Raw genomic sequence first — 17,902 nt, 5'->3', positions numbered from 1 at the left:
TCTGACCAGAGCAGAACTGAAAGGACACCCCCCACTGAACAGACACGAACCTTTGATGCATACTGAGTCCCAGCTGAATCAAGTGCTTTCAACTTCCTTTTAAAAGGAGTTATTCCCACTGGAGTCTATTTAAAGCCCTGTAGATATTAACAAAAGCAGACAGCATGGAGGAGCACTACATCCATTGAGAATGGTGAGAGAACGGGGTGGGGGGGTGGATCCCCAAGTTCCTCCCTCATCCCACAGGTCAAGTTGAGGTGGTGAGTCTTCTTGCAGAGTGTGCATGCCCTAAAGAAGTGTGTCTATCTTCACCAGTTAGCACTCTAATGAGGAGGTACGTGGTTACATATGATCAAGGGCTCAAATGTGTGACTGCCATATGCTTCATGCAGAATAACTGGAGAAGGGGAGAGAAATAATAAAAAATATCCTGGGGTCTGGAACAAGTAAGGTGTGATAGCGAAAGAAGCAGGTGATGGGATCTCAGGATATCTGGACTCTCTACAGTTCATCTTTCCCTCCTGAATCATCCTCGGGGGTTCAAAGGCAAGCGGAAGCAGTACCAAGTTGGGGGCTCATTAAAGTTGGTGTGGGCTTTCATCGCTACTAAAGCTCTTAACACATAGATGGAGAATAAGGATCTCAGTCATTTCTTGATTTCACCCCCTCTCTTGAATTGCCATAGCCCATCATTTTACTTTGCATTGGGCTCTGCGTCTAGTCCAGGGCACCATTTTCTCTGTATTCTGAATTTCCTCAGCCATTTCTGCTTACACCCTCCATACACAAACACAGCAATGGCCTTATACTTTATGGATATTCAAGAAACTTTTATGTGGGGGGGTTATTTTACAGAGTTAGTCTAGTCTTTTTATCTTTGGCACTTAGCACCTGATCAATAAGTGCTGGCTGGCATGGAATGAGGGGTGTGTGGCCAAAGAAGGGTCTTTTGAAGCTCAATGAGCTCAGTTGCCTGATTTCGGATAGCTGTTGTGCCTTGGCAAGAAGGTATTCATTTCCAAATTTGAAGCATAAATTCCATTTAATTAGTGACATGAACTAGGTACCCACAGCTGCTGTTTCTTGTGGTGGCCAAGGGCCTGGAGGGGGAATAGCAGCAATGAGTGCAAAATGAATCAAATGGGCAGGGAGGGAAGAGTGGGCACAGATGGGCTCTGCAGACCTCTTCCTACTCCACTGATTTTGACCCGATGGCAGTGCCATCAGAGATGCAGAGACACATAGCTCCTGGCACACTGGCCTCTCAATTTCTCCAGGAGGGCTCTTGGGGGCCCAGTAGCCTTTCACCTTTTTTATTCTCATACAAATATACCAAGAGAAGCTACGAAGCAGCATAGATTAGTGGACTAAGCATAGAATTTGGAATCAAAAGACTGTGTTTAACACTTGACTCCATCTGAAGATGTTAGCCTCCTGTCATTAAGCAACTCCCTTCCAGGCTTAGAGACTTGGTTTTCTAAACTGCTAAATAGGAATGACAATTCTGGTCCTGCCCACCTCCCATGAGTTCATTTATAGCAAGTGGTAAGTAAAAAGCATCATATCAATGCAAATGAATTAACACTTACCAAACAAGGGACCGTGGCCTATTGCCCTATTAGGAACTTTTCTGCTCAAAAATCTCATCTACTTTCAACAACACTCTTATGTAGTCATACTGCCCTCAGTTTGCATGGGAGGAAACTAAGGATAATTTTTATATTTGCCAGAAGTCAGAGTTCACACATCTGGATTCACAATCCCTTTCAACCCGCTAACTCTTTTCATCTGTCCCTACTTCCACATAAGTAGTGTCACTGACCTTGACTGTAATTCCCCTGTGGCTCAGGTCTGGGCTTAAAACTTTATTTTTTATTTCAAAGATTTTATTTATTTATTTATTCATGAGAGACACACAAAGAGAGGCAGAAAGATAGGCAGAGGGAGATTCAGGCTCCCTGCAGGGAGCCGGATCCAAGACTGATCCCAGGACCCCGGGGATCACAACCTCAGTCAAAGGCAGAGACTCAACCACTGAGCCACCCAGGTGCCCCTGGGCTTGAAGCTTTATAGTGCAGTATAGTTACTACCCTCTAAGCCTCCAGATTCAGGTGTGAGATTCACTCACACAATCCACACAATCAAACCTTGTGTAAAGCATTATTTTAGGTTTTATGGAATGTTTTAAAATGTTTTAGTGGTAGTTTTCTCCTTCATGGAGCTTGCACTCTAGAAAGAGAGACAAACCAGGAAAAAGGATTCATAATAGCACATATCAGAGACAGATGACAACAACCAATGGTATTGATTATTTACTGTGTTCAGTATACACCAAACTTCTGTGCAGTTTACATGTACTAGTTCTGGAAATAAATGAAGACCATCCAAATGAGGAAAGGTAATTTATTCAGAGCTTACTATAGTAAAGAGAGTCAGGCGTCATCACCTACTTGTCAGAGCCTCCACTGCAGGCAGAGGAGCAGGACAGCTTTATAGAGGACGGGAAGGAACGCTACAGGTGTTCCCCAACCAGAAGTTGTTAGTGTGGGAAGCTGGAGATTGGTGATTAGCAGTAGGACACCTTATATGACCTGGGAGGGGAGCATATTTGGTTTTCTCCATTTGGTCCTAGGTTGGAAGTGTGAGCAAAAATCAGGGAAGCTGGTAATTATTGATAACTCTTGACCATTAGGGGCTGATGGTTTAATTTCCTGAACTAGTCACTGAAGATTGTGGGGTGTTCTATTTTTATATATGGTCTGATCATTGTCTGCTTCTCTATTCAGCCTAATTCACTTAAAGCTCACAACAATCATGGGACATAGATACTGGCCAGAAGACACATGGGACATAGACACATGGCCAGAAGAAACTGAGGCACAGAGAGATTAGTTAACCTGCCCAGAATCACATAACTAGTAAGAGGCAAAAGCACAATTCTAACCAGTTTCCTCCAGAAGCTGTACCTGCGCCCACTATGCTAATTCAGTTGAATAGGAAAAGATCAATAACACAAAAGGAAATGGGCAAAGAACCTGAGCAGAGAGTTTACAAAAAAGAAATGCAATAACCCTTAATACAAAAAAGGATGCGCAGCCTCAATCAAATTAAGGGAAATAGAAACTAAATTACAATCAGAAACCCTTATTATTTACCTATCTAGTTGGCAAATATCAAAAAGTTTGATGATATACATTGTCGGTGAAATTGTAAATTGAAAAATCTGTGAAGGGGAATTTGACAATATCTATCAAAATTACAAAGATACCTCTCCTTGACCAAACAGTTTTATTCCTGCATATTTATTATACAGATATTAACCCATGAGTGAAATGACATACATACAGGGATATTCATTGTCACCTTTATCAGAGAAAACACTGGAAATGACCTAACATGACCACCAACAAAGGGATGGCACGTCCCTAACAACATGTGCACTTCTTGTTCCGGATGCTTTATGTGTATTAACTCATTTAATCCTGATAATAGTCCTATGAGCTGGGTACTCTCATTATATCCATTTATTAAATGAGTCAAGTCAGTCAAGGTAATGAGAGATTAAGCAAGCTGCCCGAGGTCATCCAGAGGGCTTAGACTTAGGCGGTTTGGCTCCAGTCTGTCCTTAACCCTATGTTATACCCAACACCCATTAGAAGGATACTGGGTAGGGCAGCCCGGGTGCCTCAGTGGTTTAGTGCCACCTTCAGCCCGGAGTGTCATCCTGGAGACCCGGGATCGAGTCCCACGTCAGGCTCCCTCCATGGAGCCTGCTTCTCCCTCTGCCTGTGTCTCTGCCTCTGTGTGTGTGTGTGTGTGTGTGTGTGTGTGTCTCATGAATAAATTTTTAAAAACCTTTTAAAAATAGATAAGTAAATAAATAAATAAATATTTGATTAAGTATTTAATTAATTAACTAATTAACCCTGTTGTTCACATAGAAAGAAACCCAGTGTGTATGGGGATTTAAAGGACAGGATATCCAATTTCAGCCTACACCATAAGTAGGAGACAGGAGGCTTTACAGGAACTGCTCCAGCCACTTATTGAAAGCATCTCCAAAACTGTTGAATAGAAATTGTTGTATGATCTGTGGGGGGAAGATAAATGCATAAGCTTTGAAGTTAGATAGGTCACCATTCAATTTATGTCTAGCTGCACATTCTGTGACTTTGGGTGAAAATCAGTTAACATCTATGAGCTCGAATTGTGTCACGTGCAAATCAAGCTGGTAGAAATGTTGTGAGGATCAAATAAAACAAGAGCATCCATCTTGGTCCATGGTAGTCCCTCAATTATTGGTAATTATATGAATGCCACCTCCATCCCTCTCTTAAATGCACAGATGCCTTCAGGAGCCAGAGAGCAGCTGGCTGACAGCAAAGGCCAGGCATTCCTCAAAGTCTGGAAGGAGGGTCCTTCCCCCAAGCCTACTCTTACTGCTCTTTCTCTGGGCCTAGTGACGATGATGATGATGATGGGACAGTAGCAAACCCTAAAGATCCTATCCTAGTCCTCACTATCCTGGACCCTGGTGTACTCTCCTGGCCTGGCGGCTGCATTTCCATACAGTGTGGTGTGTCCCTGCCATTTGCCATTTCATTAGTATTACCCAAGTTCTGATTAGTAATAAATTTGGAGTACAATGGCTGCCTGCCAGGTCCTTTCAAATGCTTTGATGAAGGGGGATTTGGATGTCATTATTTTTCGTATTATTCCAAGTCTCCTTAGGCTGTGGAACCAAAGTTGGCTGGATCCTGTGAAGCACCAAGGTTATCACCGACCTGCCTTTCCCCTCGGTCCCAGGAGATCAGAGAACTCGAGTGTGCCGAGGGGCAGACTCCTGGACTCCAGGCAAGGCGAGGCCCCAGCGGGAAGCTGTGCCTTTGAGGCTCTTGAGCCACTTGCACACAAGTCACCCTTCCCCATGCCCGTCAGTCTGTCATGACTCACAGGGGTGATCCCAAGGAGCTCACCTGTCAGTGCCCTTGGAGATGGCATCCTTCTAGCCCACCTGGAGGGGTAGTCAAGATGAGAGGCTGAAGCCTCCTGAGCGGCTTTGTGCAAGGCCAGAGGAAGAATGTGGACGCCTGGCACACTGTTTTCCTGCGACACACTCCCAGGCCCCTCAGACTTCTTCCCACCAGCCAGGAGGACGAGCTAAGTTAAGCAGCTAGCCAGAGAAAGACAGACCTCTGCCAGCCAAACTCATCGGCCTGTCTTCGGGCTCTGAGAGTGTGAAATGGAAATGGATGGTATCCAGGGAACCTGCTCTGATTTTATTATTTCGAAATGCTCTGGACACAGATTAACTCTCTTTGCCCGGTGTTTGGCTCTTTTCTCCTCTTTCTTCTTCTAGGGGATGGGGAACATGAGGCTCAGTGATAAATCCATGGGACAGCAGAATATCTCCACCGCGCCCTCTCGACATGCCTCTCTCGTCCCTCTGGACAGAGATGCTCCATCTCAGAGCCATGGACCCACTGAATCAAAGCAGACACATTCCTTCAAGGCTGCCCCAAACAGCCCAGCTGCACTCGTCAGGGAGAAGGGAGAGGGGAGAGGGGCAGGGTGGCTATTCCTCTCTGTGCGGGGCTGGAGGGCACACATCAATCTCCTAGCGGTCGGCTTCCCATCCTTAGAGGGTTTCCATTCACTGTACAGTGATGCAGACGGTCTTTCTCTGGCAACGTTTAAGCTGCTTGGCTTCCAGCACCTCAAGGAACCCTGGCAGGAGGTGGGTCACCTAGAATGAGTGATGATGTTGGCCTCCACCGAGCTGTAGCTGGAGAAAGTCGCATGAACTACTCCAGGAGCCATCTGTGCAGAACACAGACATGCAGAACACAGGCAGCTCATCCTGCTAAGCAGCCTTTGCAGCTTTGCAAGGGTTAATCTGCATAAGGCAGTGCTGGCCATGAAAGCACCTGAACCCCCACCTCCTACCCCAACCCTGTCTCAAGAATAAAGACTCTTCATTCACTGCACACTTTTATCAGCCTTAGTTTTTCCATCTGTTCAATGGGATGACTCCTAGCTGAAAGAATAATGTTCTTTTTTTTTTCCACATTTCTCATACACTATTTTTTTAAATCCTTTGGCTCCTTTGAATGTGTGCCATATCTTCTCTTCCAAGGCAACATGGTACAGTGAAGGAGCAGAAAGGTTACAAGAGAATAACAGCTCAGCTTTGTTTTCCGACATTGGGTAAGTTGCTTAACATCTCTGGTTCAACTTTCTCATTCATAAATCGAGGATGAACGGGGTCTACTCATGGTGAGATGAAATAAAGATGTGAAATAGCTTAACTTGGGTACTCACTCCATCAGTCGCGGCTACTACTGCTGTTACTAACTGCTGTCCAGAAATGCATTTTAGGGGAACGTTCGCTCCCCTTCCATGCCTCGTACACAGGGTTGGCACAGAGTACATAGACACTCAGTAAATATCTGCTAATTGCTATACTTTCAGGCTTCAAGACAGAACAGAACAGAACAGAACAGAACAGTATCCACTAATGGTGTTATTCTTGCAGAATGATTTTATAACCCCATTAGTCCGAGACAGCAGAATGGAGCTAAAAATGTTCACGTCAAAAGTTGTAGTAGCCAGGCCACTAAAACATTTGATTTTCTTCCTGTCTCCATCAAGTGCCAACATGTGAGTGAATTCATCCTGACTCTCCATTTTGATGTCTGTCTTGATGCGAAACACACTCTGGGAATGAGCTGATGACACCCAACCCATATCCTATTAACACATCTTCCTTTAGGAAGCTGCTGCTATTTTACAAAATGCCTTTGGGTGCGTTGCAGAGAAAATGCCTGTGACAAAGGAATCTGGGCTTTGATCAGAATTGTTTTCCTTTGCACTTCTCTGATTTTGGGGCACTGCAGAGAGTTTCCACTTGCAACAGATTGATACAATTATCAGTGGTTCTCATGAAAATCAAGGTGAAATATCACTTCTGTTGTCCCTGGTCCAAAACACTGTTCCTGAGACCAGCAAGCTCCACAAGAGCTTGTGTCCTGGCACATGTGTGGTCTAGCTCTGACCACCTTGCAACTGAGGCTTTGACAGTTTAGTAAGGGCTGTTGTACGTACCAGGACCTGAATACCCCTTATCTGGGAAGGTAGGATCATTGTGCTACCATTTGCAGGTTCAGTCCAACCCCAGCCTGTAAGATTGATCCTGTCCCCAGGCAGGGACAGTGCGAGTCCCCAGAATCAGAGTTTCTGCAATTCCTATTCTTTTTTTTAAAGATTTTATTTATTTATTCATGACAGACACACAGAGAGAGAGAGACACAGGCAGAGGGAGGAGGCTCCATGCAGGGAGCCTGATGTAGTACTCCGTCCCGGGTCTCCAGGATCACACCCCAGGCTGAAGGCGGCGCTAAACCGCTGGGCCACCAGGGCTGCCCTGCAATTCCCTTTTTACCAATATTTATGAAATCAGACAGGCTGCATTATCTCATTCATTTTTCTCAACAGCCCTGTAAGGCAAGTACTAGTGTGATTCCCTTCTTACTTATAAAGAAACAGAAGTGCAGAGAGGTTAAATCTCTTGTCCAGGTCCAAGAGCCAGGAAGTATTGGAGCCAACTGGTAGGACGTGGGGGAGCTTTGTTTTTAACCCCTAACACACTACTATCTTCCAGCTCTGCCTCTCCTTGTCCTGAGGCCTCATCTACCCGATACTGCAGAATTCTTCAGGACGAGGCTTCTTGATCTTGACCTCTAGACAGAGCTTCTCCAACTTGAATGTGCATGTCAACTACTTGTGAGTGACCTGGGGAAGGGGAAGGCTTCACAGAGAAGGAGGAAGGGCATTCTAGACAGAGAGAACAGCAGAAATAAAGAATTATAGATAAGAACAATGCCATTGGGAGAACTTCAAGTAGCCCAGCCCATCTGGCATTGAGTCAGTCTCTCTGGAAGTTTCCATTCTAATGATATCCTAGGTTGCCAGGATCAGACTGTCCAGATGAGGCAAGAGATACAGACGGGGACTTACCACCAGGACTGCAGGTGACATGAAAAGAAACCAGATGTGGGTTACCTGAGAAGCGTACACAAACCTGTACAGAAAATTGTATGGCCAATCTAGACATGAATGGAATGGGCTTCACATAAGAACTAGAGTCCAAAGGTCCAAAGTGAATCCAAAATACAGCGTGTCTGTCCTTGCCAGCATCAGCCAAACAAGGTGCTAGGTAGCACGTCCTCCTGCCAGGGAGGCAATTGTTAGTTGAGCTTCTAGAAGTCAGCCTCAGTGTCCAGGCCTGCATTCACTAGATTTTTGCTACTCAAAACATGGTGGGGGACACAATATCACCTCTGTGATATTTTTGCCAAAAATACGTAACCTGAATCTAATTACGGAACATCAGTCAATCTCAAATTTAGAGGGATTCTACAAAATAAGTGGCCTATACTATTCAAAATCATCAAGGTCAAGAAAGACAAAAACAGCTGAACACTTGTTCCAGATTATAGGAGACTCAGGAGACACAACCACCGATGCAACATGTGATCTTGAATTGTATCCTGGACCAAAGGGGGAGCATCTCTGTAAAGAACATTCTTGAAACAATGAAAGAATATGGTCTGTATTAGATAATAATACTGATCAACCTTAAGTTTCCTGATTTTGATAAATATAAGAAAATACTCTCATTCTTAGGAAATATACCTGAAGATTTTAGAGGTAGAGGGGCACAACGTCAGCAGCTTCCTTCCCTATAGTTCAGAAATATATGATGATATAAATATGTGATGAGAAAGGACATAGGGCAAAATTGTTGAATTTTAATTTGGGTAAAAGTATATAGTGTTCTTTGCACCATTCTTGCAACTTCTGTAAATTTGAAATTAATATCAATTTTTTTAAGTTCAAGAAAGAAAGAAAGAAAGAAAGCCTGAGATAGAAGAAGAAAGAATGGGTCTTCAACCAGCAATTTATTAGAATGGCTGACTCTCAGGCCCCATAGGGGACCCGCAGAATTAGAATCTCCATTTTAACAAAATCCCCATGTGATTTACATCCACAGACAAGTTTGGGAATCTTCATCCTTTTACATTCCAGACTGGCCACCTGGTCCTGGCTGTCAGATATCTCAATCACAAATTACCTCTAAGCTATATCCCAAACTCCTATTCATCTCTCAAAATACAGTTCAGAAATCATCTTCTGTATGAAAACATTTCCCCCCCTTTGTCTACAACTCCCTTCTAAGATACTGTGCTGCATTCAGTGCTTTCTAAGGACATTTTTTATTGTCTCCCCATTTTCCATGTTACATTGGAATTCAGTTTAATTTTCCTATTACAATAAAATACCTAATCTTTGTGTATCCTCAGCCTTGAATCAGGTAAATGCTAGTTTTAGGGAACTTTTGAGTGTATGAATGAATAAATATGTAAATGAATCGATGCAGCTCTGTGTTGTCACCCCCTGTGCTATATATTTAAGGTTCCAGGAATATACTGCTGGAGTCTCGGAAGAAACCAGAGGTAACTTAGATTTGAGCAGACATGGGGCATCTCACCAGCAGGGAACAAAGGAGTTGGTAGGAAGAGAAGTTCCAGCGTGTAGACATTCAGCCTCTAACCCAACATTGCTCCAGCGCACACTGAAGATAACTAGTTTTTAGTTTCCTTGCAACCCTTAGCAGTTGTATAAATTGCCACTGGCTTTATGACCCAGTAACACATTGTTATAGTAACAATTCATTGGCAATGTCCACTTGCCACAAGATGTGTGGGAGTTCCAAAAATACAATAAATAGCAAAAGATAAGCTTAGCCAATACAACGGTTTAATCATGGTTACTGGGGGAAAAAAAGAAACTCAAAGAGGCAGATATTAGGACGCTCTTGTTTGAAAGCCTGTAACATTGTTATCCTAATGAATCTGCGCCTTTAAGAGACAGCCCTTTCTCTCAGCTCCAGCAGGCAGGATTCAGGACAGAACATCAGAAAACTCAAATAACAGAAAGGAAAGCCGAAGCTTTGGTTTGGGAGGCATGATCTCCCCCTCTTGCCTTCAAATATACCATAAAGGATGGATTTATAATGAGCTGCTCCTATCCAAGAAGTAAAGCAAATTTAAAAGGACCTACTAGTTACAATCCGGCCTCCCCGGTGTTTTCAGTAAAAGGATAATTTCGAATATCAAACCGAAGCATCCTAGGGCATGTAAGGCGGTGTGGACTCCAGGTCTTTCAATACAGACAAGATCTGCTACCATAGCACTTACAGAAGAAATATTTTATTTCAACTCAACGTGGGACTTTTTAAGAATTCCCCTGGGAACAGGGTTTCGCCAAAAACTGGAGCTTAATTTAATGAGGGTGAAAAGTTTAAGAAAGAAATATAAAAGGAAAGTCTTGAAAGCACAGAAGACACTTGGAGCAGGAACCTGTGCCCAGCTAGTTGAAACGTATCAGCAATGGCAGTGAGCAGATTCAGCCCTTATGAAGTTCTGAGCCTCTCTAGGGATTTTCACTGAAACTCTCACCAGCCTGCTGTGTGTGCCAGAAGCTTCTCAAATGAGCAAAGAAGAGTCATGTAGAATTGTTTGACGAAGTTTATTTATTTTAATACCTACTGTGTGCTAGATAACTTCATCTGTGTCTGTGGGGGAGGCAGCCTAACCTCCATTTGGCTGATACAGAAGCACAGAGAAACCACAGTGGCCCACCCAAGATCACACAGTCTTCAGAAAGGTTCCATCTTCCAACTTGAGTGAGGCCACAGCAGCCCTTTAAAAAGCTGTCTCTGTTTATAGAGCAATCAAGTTACCTCTCTGGCGCCTCTTCCTACTCAGCCTCTGAACCTCCCAGCCCTGCATGTTTGCTCTCATCTTCACTTGGGACCCAGGTGCATCTGCTGGCCCCCAAGAGATGTATCATTTCAGTCCCCTCCTTTGATTCAAAGGCCATTTTAGCTTATGATGTGCCTTCAATCCCTTCTGGTTCTCACTATAACAGCCCTGAGGCCATGTACCTGGCAACTTTGCCCATTCTCGGCTCCCAGAGTGCCAGCCAAGAAAGCACAGGTTCCTGAGCTACAGAAGAACTAGGACTGAAATCAAGATGTCTAACTCCAAGCCCAGGCTCATCCTCCTACACCGCAAAGCTTCTTCATACAGAAGACTTTGTTTCTGGACACAGAGAAAGTGATGCCATAATGGCAAGGAAATCACACAGGCTATAGATTCTAATGAAGTATTGAGACCTTAAATCTGGACTCCATCGATTAAGAATGTGACCTTGCGTTCCCCTTAGAATGGTCATTGTCAAGAAGACAAGGGATAACAAATGGGGGCATGGATGTATGGAAAAGGGAACTCTTCTGTCCTGTTGCTGGACATGTAAATTGATGCAGCCATGATGGAAAACAGTGTGGAGTGTCCTAAAAAAATTAAAAATAGAATTACCATATGATCCACCAATTCCATTTCTGGGAATATATCCAAAGGAAATGAGAACACTAACTCAAAAAGATATTTTCACCCCCGTGAACATGGCACCAGTATTTGCAACACCCAAGACATGGAAGTAACCTAGGTATCCATTGAGACATGAATGGATAAAAAGGTTGTGGTATATATATATATATATATATATCTATATATATATATATATATATAACTACTCTATATAAAATAGAGTAGTATTCAGCCATAAAAAGTGAGGAAATCTTACCATTTGTGACAACAGAGATGGACCTTGAAGGCATGATATTAAGGCAAGTAAGTCAGAAAGAGAAAGACGACTACTGTATCTCACTTATATGTGGAGTCTAAAAAAAACAATCAATAAACAAATAAAAGCCACTAAACTCATAGAAAAAGGGATCAGACTTGTGGTTACCAGAGGCAGGTGGGAGGAAAAGGGGAATTGGAGGAAAGCAGTAAAAAGGGACAAATTTGCAGTCACAAGACAAATAAGTCCTGGGGTAGCAGATACCATATCATGACTGTAGCTAACATGGCTGTAGATACATAGCAAGGCGTTAACAGAGTGCATCCTAAGAGTTCTTACCACAAAGAGAAATTTTCCTTTCTTTTTTTTTATTGTAACTATATGAGATGATGGATGTTAACTAATCCTATTAAAGTACTCCTTTCACTGTATATGTAAGTCAAACCATCATGCTGTTTGCCTTAAACTTGTACAGTGATGTACGTCAATTATTTCTCAATAAAACTGGACGGGGGGGAAGAGACTTCCAACTGAAAACAAAAAGAATGTGTCATTATTCCATTGTTGACAGCCCTACAAATTTCCTTGATACCACATTTGAAGAAAAGAATGTATTAAGCAAATGAATGATACCAAGGGAATCAAAGGAAAGCGGGCAGGAGGGCCTGGGGGACACTCAGCCTGTTTTACTAGGGAAGGGCAATCTGGAAGCGGCCAGAATGGACTGAAGGAGTAAAAGGGCCCACATTAGAGTCCCATCATATCGTAGATGGGGTGATGAAAAAGCAGGATATCAGGAGTAACTTCTTAACCTATTTCAGTGAGACAGATTCTCAAATATTGTGCATTCAGTGTCATAATTATTCAAATATTCTTTTTAAAATTATTAGTTCTAGGCAAGTAACTGAAGATTTTGATTTACACAGTTATTCTGTTCTGACATACGTGGGTATCCCTCCGTGCCTACCATGCCCGTGGGACTAAGAGAGAGCCCGGATCTAGAGTGCTCACAACACCACAACATGCCTGGCACACAGCAATCACCCAGTGAGTGTGTAGATTAACACATGCATCATGCTTTAAGCTATGTATTAGTAATCATGTTGTTGATCTAATTATCTTCCTGTCTATATACCACCAGGCTGTAAGCTTCACAAAGTGAGGGCCCATGTCCTATTGGATTTACCTCCCCAGAGCCAGCCAGAGTTACTGTCTAATATAAAAACTATTTGTCTTATGTGCTAAACCCCCAATGACTGAGTCTGGCATTCATGATACTCAACAATCTGACCTAATCCAGCCTCGCTAACATAATTGCTCACTAATCCATGACCCAAGTACTGCATTGTCCTCCACCCAAAGTAGTGTTAGTATATGATGTATACTTAGCCCCCAAGGATATCACGTATTCACAAGCATTATACTACATTCTGTCCAGCAACACTCTGCTCTTTGAGTTCTACTTCCATGGGCTTCCCTGGACCACTCTTTTCAACATGACTTTGCAGCTGAGCTGTCTTTGCCACTTACTTTAACCTGATTTGAAATTTTCTTCAGCCTTTATAGCACTCTGGTCTTCTCAATGCTAATGGAAAGAAATACGGAGGCAAAAACCATGTCTTATATTTCTTTATGCATAACCATACCTGAAATAATAGAACTAAGCAAACAGTAAGGACTCAATAATGCTGTAGGTTTGAAAATGAAAATAATACTATATTTATGTGATCATAAATTCAGAATGTATTGTATCTAATGTATAAATAAGGATACCTAAGTGACTGAAAATTACCCCATGGTTCTGAAGAAGAACTAGCAGTTAGACCAGAGATTACTTATAGTTCTGCTCATTGTTTAAATATACGTTTGTTAGTTTTGGCTTTCTTAAGTTCCACATTCCCCTTTCTGTTCTCCTCAGTGTCAACTGAGGATGTTCTGTGCTCTCCTGTCTCTGTGGCTGGACAATCAAACATATTGATGTATCCATTTCTCTGCTCTCAGGAGGAACCCATCTTCTAAATTGAGAAGCCTAATTCTTTCAAGATCCACAAATCAAATCCAAGAATTCTCCTGCTCACATCCCATTGTTCCACAACCAGTTTAAGAGCTAAATGATGTTCTGTCAGAGATAATGTAATATTCCATTTAATCTAGGCCCTGACACAATTAAAGTCTGTGAGAAAAGAAGATATATTCATCTCTATCAAATAAAAAAAAATGAGTGCATGTCCTTTGACACTCATGGTGTGAAGTAAGCAATTGGAAAGTTAGGCATTCACAGATTGGGAGAAAAACTGATGGTTCAGAACTTTATGAGTCAGTTTTTATTTTCCAATGAACTCAGTGCAAACAAGCTTAGGCAGAATGAGAAAGTCATTGGCCCATTATAAGACCATATAGATGAGTATGTTTGGCAGCTGATCTAAGTAAACTCATATAAAGCCTAGATGCTGACTGGGCTCTTGCTCTCACCTTATTTCACTGTGAATATCACCTTCAATTTTTCATGTTAGACTTCTCCATGAGGCTGGACCCATGGCCATTGTCAGTTCTAGGACTCATGTCTTTTCACCTTTACTCACAGGTGTGTAAGGCTCTTTCTCTGGATTCATTTCAATAGATGGTCCCAGAGAGATTCTGATTGGCCTGGTGGTCACATGATCAGTCCTATGGCCAGTAAGACTCAAGAGTATAGTTGTCCGTGGATGGAATTTCAAATAAGCTTCTCAGAAGAGGAGAAGCAAAAAGCTCAGAAAAAAAAAAAATGGTCTCTACTGTATGCTTAAAGAGAAAAAAAAAATTAAATCCACAACAGTTGTTGGTTGGAATGAAAGAAAAAAAAAAGTTTGATAATGTGAATTCTTTCCTCTGGTGAGCCCCAATACAGAGAGAAGTACTTTGCTATAATCAAAGAAAAGGCTGAAATCAATATCTACCAGAGCCCCCATCACATTACATTATAATTTCCTGTACAACATCGTTTTCCCAATGACAATTGAGCTCCTTATACTCAAGACCCTATTATATCATTATTCCTAAGGCCAAACCTAGCACCGGAATATGGTAGAGAATTTTTGGCAAATATATAGCATGGAAGAAAAAAGGAGGAGAGGGAGAGAAAGGATTCTTTATTCAAGTTGCCCACCACACACTGGAAGATTAGACATGATGCAAGCAACTACCACCCAAGACAGAATAATTAATACTAAGTGGAATTTCAAAGGCATCACTCAGTAATTCAGAAGAAATGATTTAATCTTCTGAGGAAAACCAGATAAAAATTCATAAGGAAGTTAACTTTTGAGTATTCCCAGAAAAACTCAATTTAGTGACCCAAAAGAGGAGATGGTGTTCAAGTCATAAACAACTCATGTAGACACTGCATTGCAGCCCTATATTGCTACAGACAGCTGTCTTTTTTTGCCTTATACATACATAGGGGGACTTCTGGGGTCCAAGGAAGATCTTTTCCCCATATCTTCATTAAAAGATCACTTTCAACTAGTCATATTGCCTAAGAATTATTTTTGTAAGGAACTAAGCCTTTCCCTCCATAACTAGGGATACAATTTTATTTTATTTTTTTTATTCGAGTTTGATTTGCCAACATATAGCATAACACCCAGTGCTCATCCCGTCAAGTGTCCCCCTCAGTGCCCATCATCTACTCACCCCAACCCCCCACCTACCTCCCCTTCCACTACCCCTCGTTCGTTTCCCAGAGTTAGGAGTCTCTCATGTGCTGTCTCCCTCACTGATATTTCCCACTCATATTACTCAGCCATTAGAAATGACAAATACCCACCATTTGCTTCAACGTGGATGGAACTGGAGGGTGTTATGCTGAGTGAAGGGAGTCAATCAGAGAAGAACAAACATTATATGGTCTCATTCATTTGGGGAATATAAAAAATAGTGAAAGGGAATAAAGGAGAAAAGAGTGATATGATTTTAAAATGCAAATATTCCTTGGCCCATAAGCAAGAGTTGTTTATGGTAAGGAGTAAATGACTGATAGCTCAGGCTTTCTTAGAAGCTAAACTGTACCAGAAGGATAAAATGGACACCTAAGGCTCTACAGATCAAAAAGACATTGCTGAGTGAAAGGAGATGAAAAAGAAGATAGAACCAATCCCAGGTGGGCAATTCCTGCATTGCATATTGGGCTGGAAATGCACAGTGGCAACCTTCTGATGCTTGACCTTCTGCTAGGAAGTAAAACAAGCAATCACTGGCTTTGTTTTAGAACGTCTGAACTTTAGTAGATAAAACAGATAGGAGCTTGGCTCACCACTAGACTCTGCTGCACCATGTCAGTGGGAATCAGCCTTTTAATGAGAATCGAATCAGCCCATAAAAAGTAAGGAAGAGGAGCGCAGAGTCAGTTAAGCATCTGACTCAGTTTTGGCTCAGGTCATGATCTCAGGATCGTGAGAGCAAGCCTTGAGTTGGCCTCTGCATTCCCCACCGAGGTTGCTTGATATCCTCTCTTCCCCTCTCCCTCTGTTGCTCCCTCTTCCGTCCTCCCCCTGGTCACCCGTGAGCATGCACTTTCTCTCAAATAAGTAAATAAATAAATAAATAAATAAATAAATAAATAAATAAATATCTTTTTTTTAAAAAGCAAGGAAGAATTTTGGTATAGTATATCAGCTATATTGGTCAATGTCTTAATAACAAATTCAGGAACTTAAAAATAAACTTCAATCAATGATATGATAGTTAATTTTATTTGCCAACTTGGCTAGGCTGTGGTGGCCAATTGTTGATCAAACCCCAGTCCAGATATTTATAGTCTCTAGGCTTTAAATAAAGTAGATTACACTCCATAATATGGGTGGGCCTCATCTGAGCAGTTGAAGACCTTAAGAGCAAAGACTGAGGTCCCCTGAGGAAGAGGAAATTCTGTCTCAAGACTGCAACATACTAACTCTGCTTGAGTTTTCTCATCTTCTGCCCCACCTCATAGATTTTTAGACTCAAGACCACATTATCATCTCTTATTTGCATTTCCAGCCAGCAGGCCTGCCACACAGATTTCAGACTTGCCAGCTGCCACAATCTCATGAGCCAATTCCTTAAAATCTCTCTCTCTCCACAGATGGATAGATAGATGATGGATAGATAGATAGATAGACAGATAGATAGATAGATAATAGATGATAGATAGATGATAGATAGATAGATAGATAGATAGATAGATAGATAGATAGATGATAGATAGATAGATAGACAAATAGGTGGATACTCTATCTTTCCATAGAGTCCTAACTAATACACGTAACTGGATAGGTGGGCAATTCTTTGGGTCCGCACCTCCACTGGGTTCTCTCACATGTGTGGGTGTCCAATACCTGCAGGCTTTTCTTTCCTGTTCTGGCAGACGAGCCCGGGCTTGTTCACAGGGTTGTGTAGGCATGTCCTGCACAGCGAAGGTAAAGAAGTGAAAGAGAGAATGGAGGACCTTCTAAGGCCTAGACTTAGAATGAGCACCTCAACTGCATTCTATTTGTCAACACAAGTCACAAAACCAGTATGAATTCAGGGGTTGAGACTATAGACTGTGCAACTTGGTTGTAAGAGAGGCAAAGTCAATCGTAATAGATGTGGATCCAGGGAAGCCACTAGTTGGAGCCATTGATGTCATCAACTCAACATTCTTAGAAAACAGGTCTGCCAAGTCTTCATGATGATGCAACTATGACTCATGACCTACCTTGATGACTACTACTCTCTCTAGTTTATTTCAGAAATGTGGTTATCCTCTAGGTTTTTCTTAATATTTGCCCAAGCAGCCTGGAAGTTAAAAGGAGTAAGTGCAGTTAGATCAAACTATCCCGAACATAATAATCCACAGACTTTATAGTTCTGTATATACACACTCAACGACTTACAAAACACTGTTACATCCAGCATCAGTTTGGATTCATAAGACTTGGGAAATGCTAAGGGTATAAATGGAATTAAAAAAAATAAAGCGAAAAGGAAAGGAAGGAGTGAAGAAAGAAGGGAGTTGGAGCTTCAAGGCATTTCTGCCTCAAGACAAATGTGACACAGAGTACTTCTGGGGGTAGTTTCTGGAACCTAAGGGACAATTCTGAATTAGATTTGGAGATGGATAGTGAGTCAACCAAGATGACAGATGATATTAGGAGGGATCTATGGCACCAACTCCGGGAGCAAGAGAGCAAAA

At 42.2% G+C, this 17,902-nt stretch overlaps 1 long non-coding RNA gene across 12 annotated transcripts in view; it reads right to left on the bottom strand.

Moving 5' to 3' along the window:
* Window positions 1-17,385, bottom strand: part of LOC144311511 (uncharacterized) — a 94,398-nt gene extending 77,013 nt beyond the window's left edge. For 3 of the 12 annotated variants that reach the window (XR_013377108.1, XR_013377110.1, XR_013377119.1), the window contains exon 1: window positions 17,064-17,359. This is a non-coding gene — a long non-coding RNA (uncharacterized LOC144311511). Of the gene's footprint in view, window positions 1-17,025 lie in introns of all 12 variants that reach the window. The other 9 variants (XR_013377112.1, XR_013377116.1, XR_013377114.1 and 6 more) reach the window with 8 other exon arrangements.
* Between the last annotated feature and the right edge of the window lie 517 nt (window positions 17,386-17,902).

Source organism: Canis aureus, chromosome 3 (genome assembly GCF_053574225.1).
Source record: "Canis aureus isolate CA01 chromosome 3, VMU_Caureus_v.1.0, whole genome shotgun sequence".
Classification (NCBI taxonomy): Eukaryota; Metazoa; Chordata; class Mammalia; order Carnivora; family Canidae; genus Canis; species Canis aureus.
Note: the sequence above shows the minus strand (reverse complement) of the source record. Positions and strands in the feature narration are given on the sequence as shown.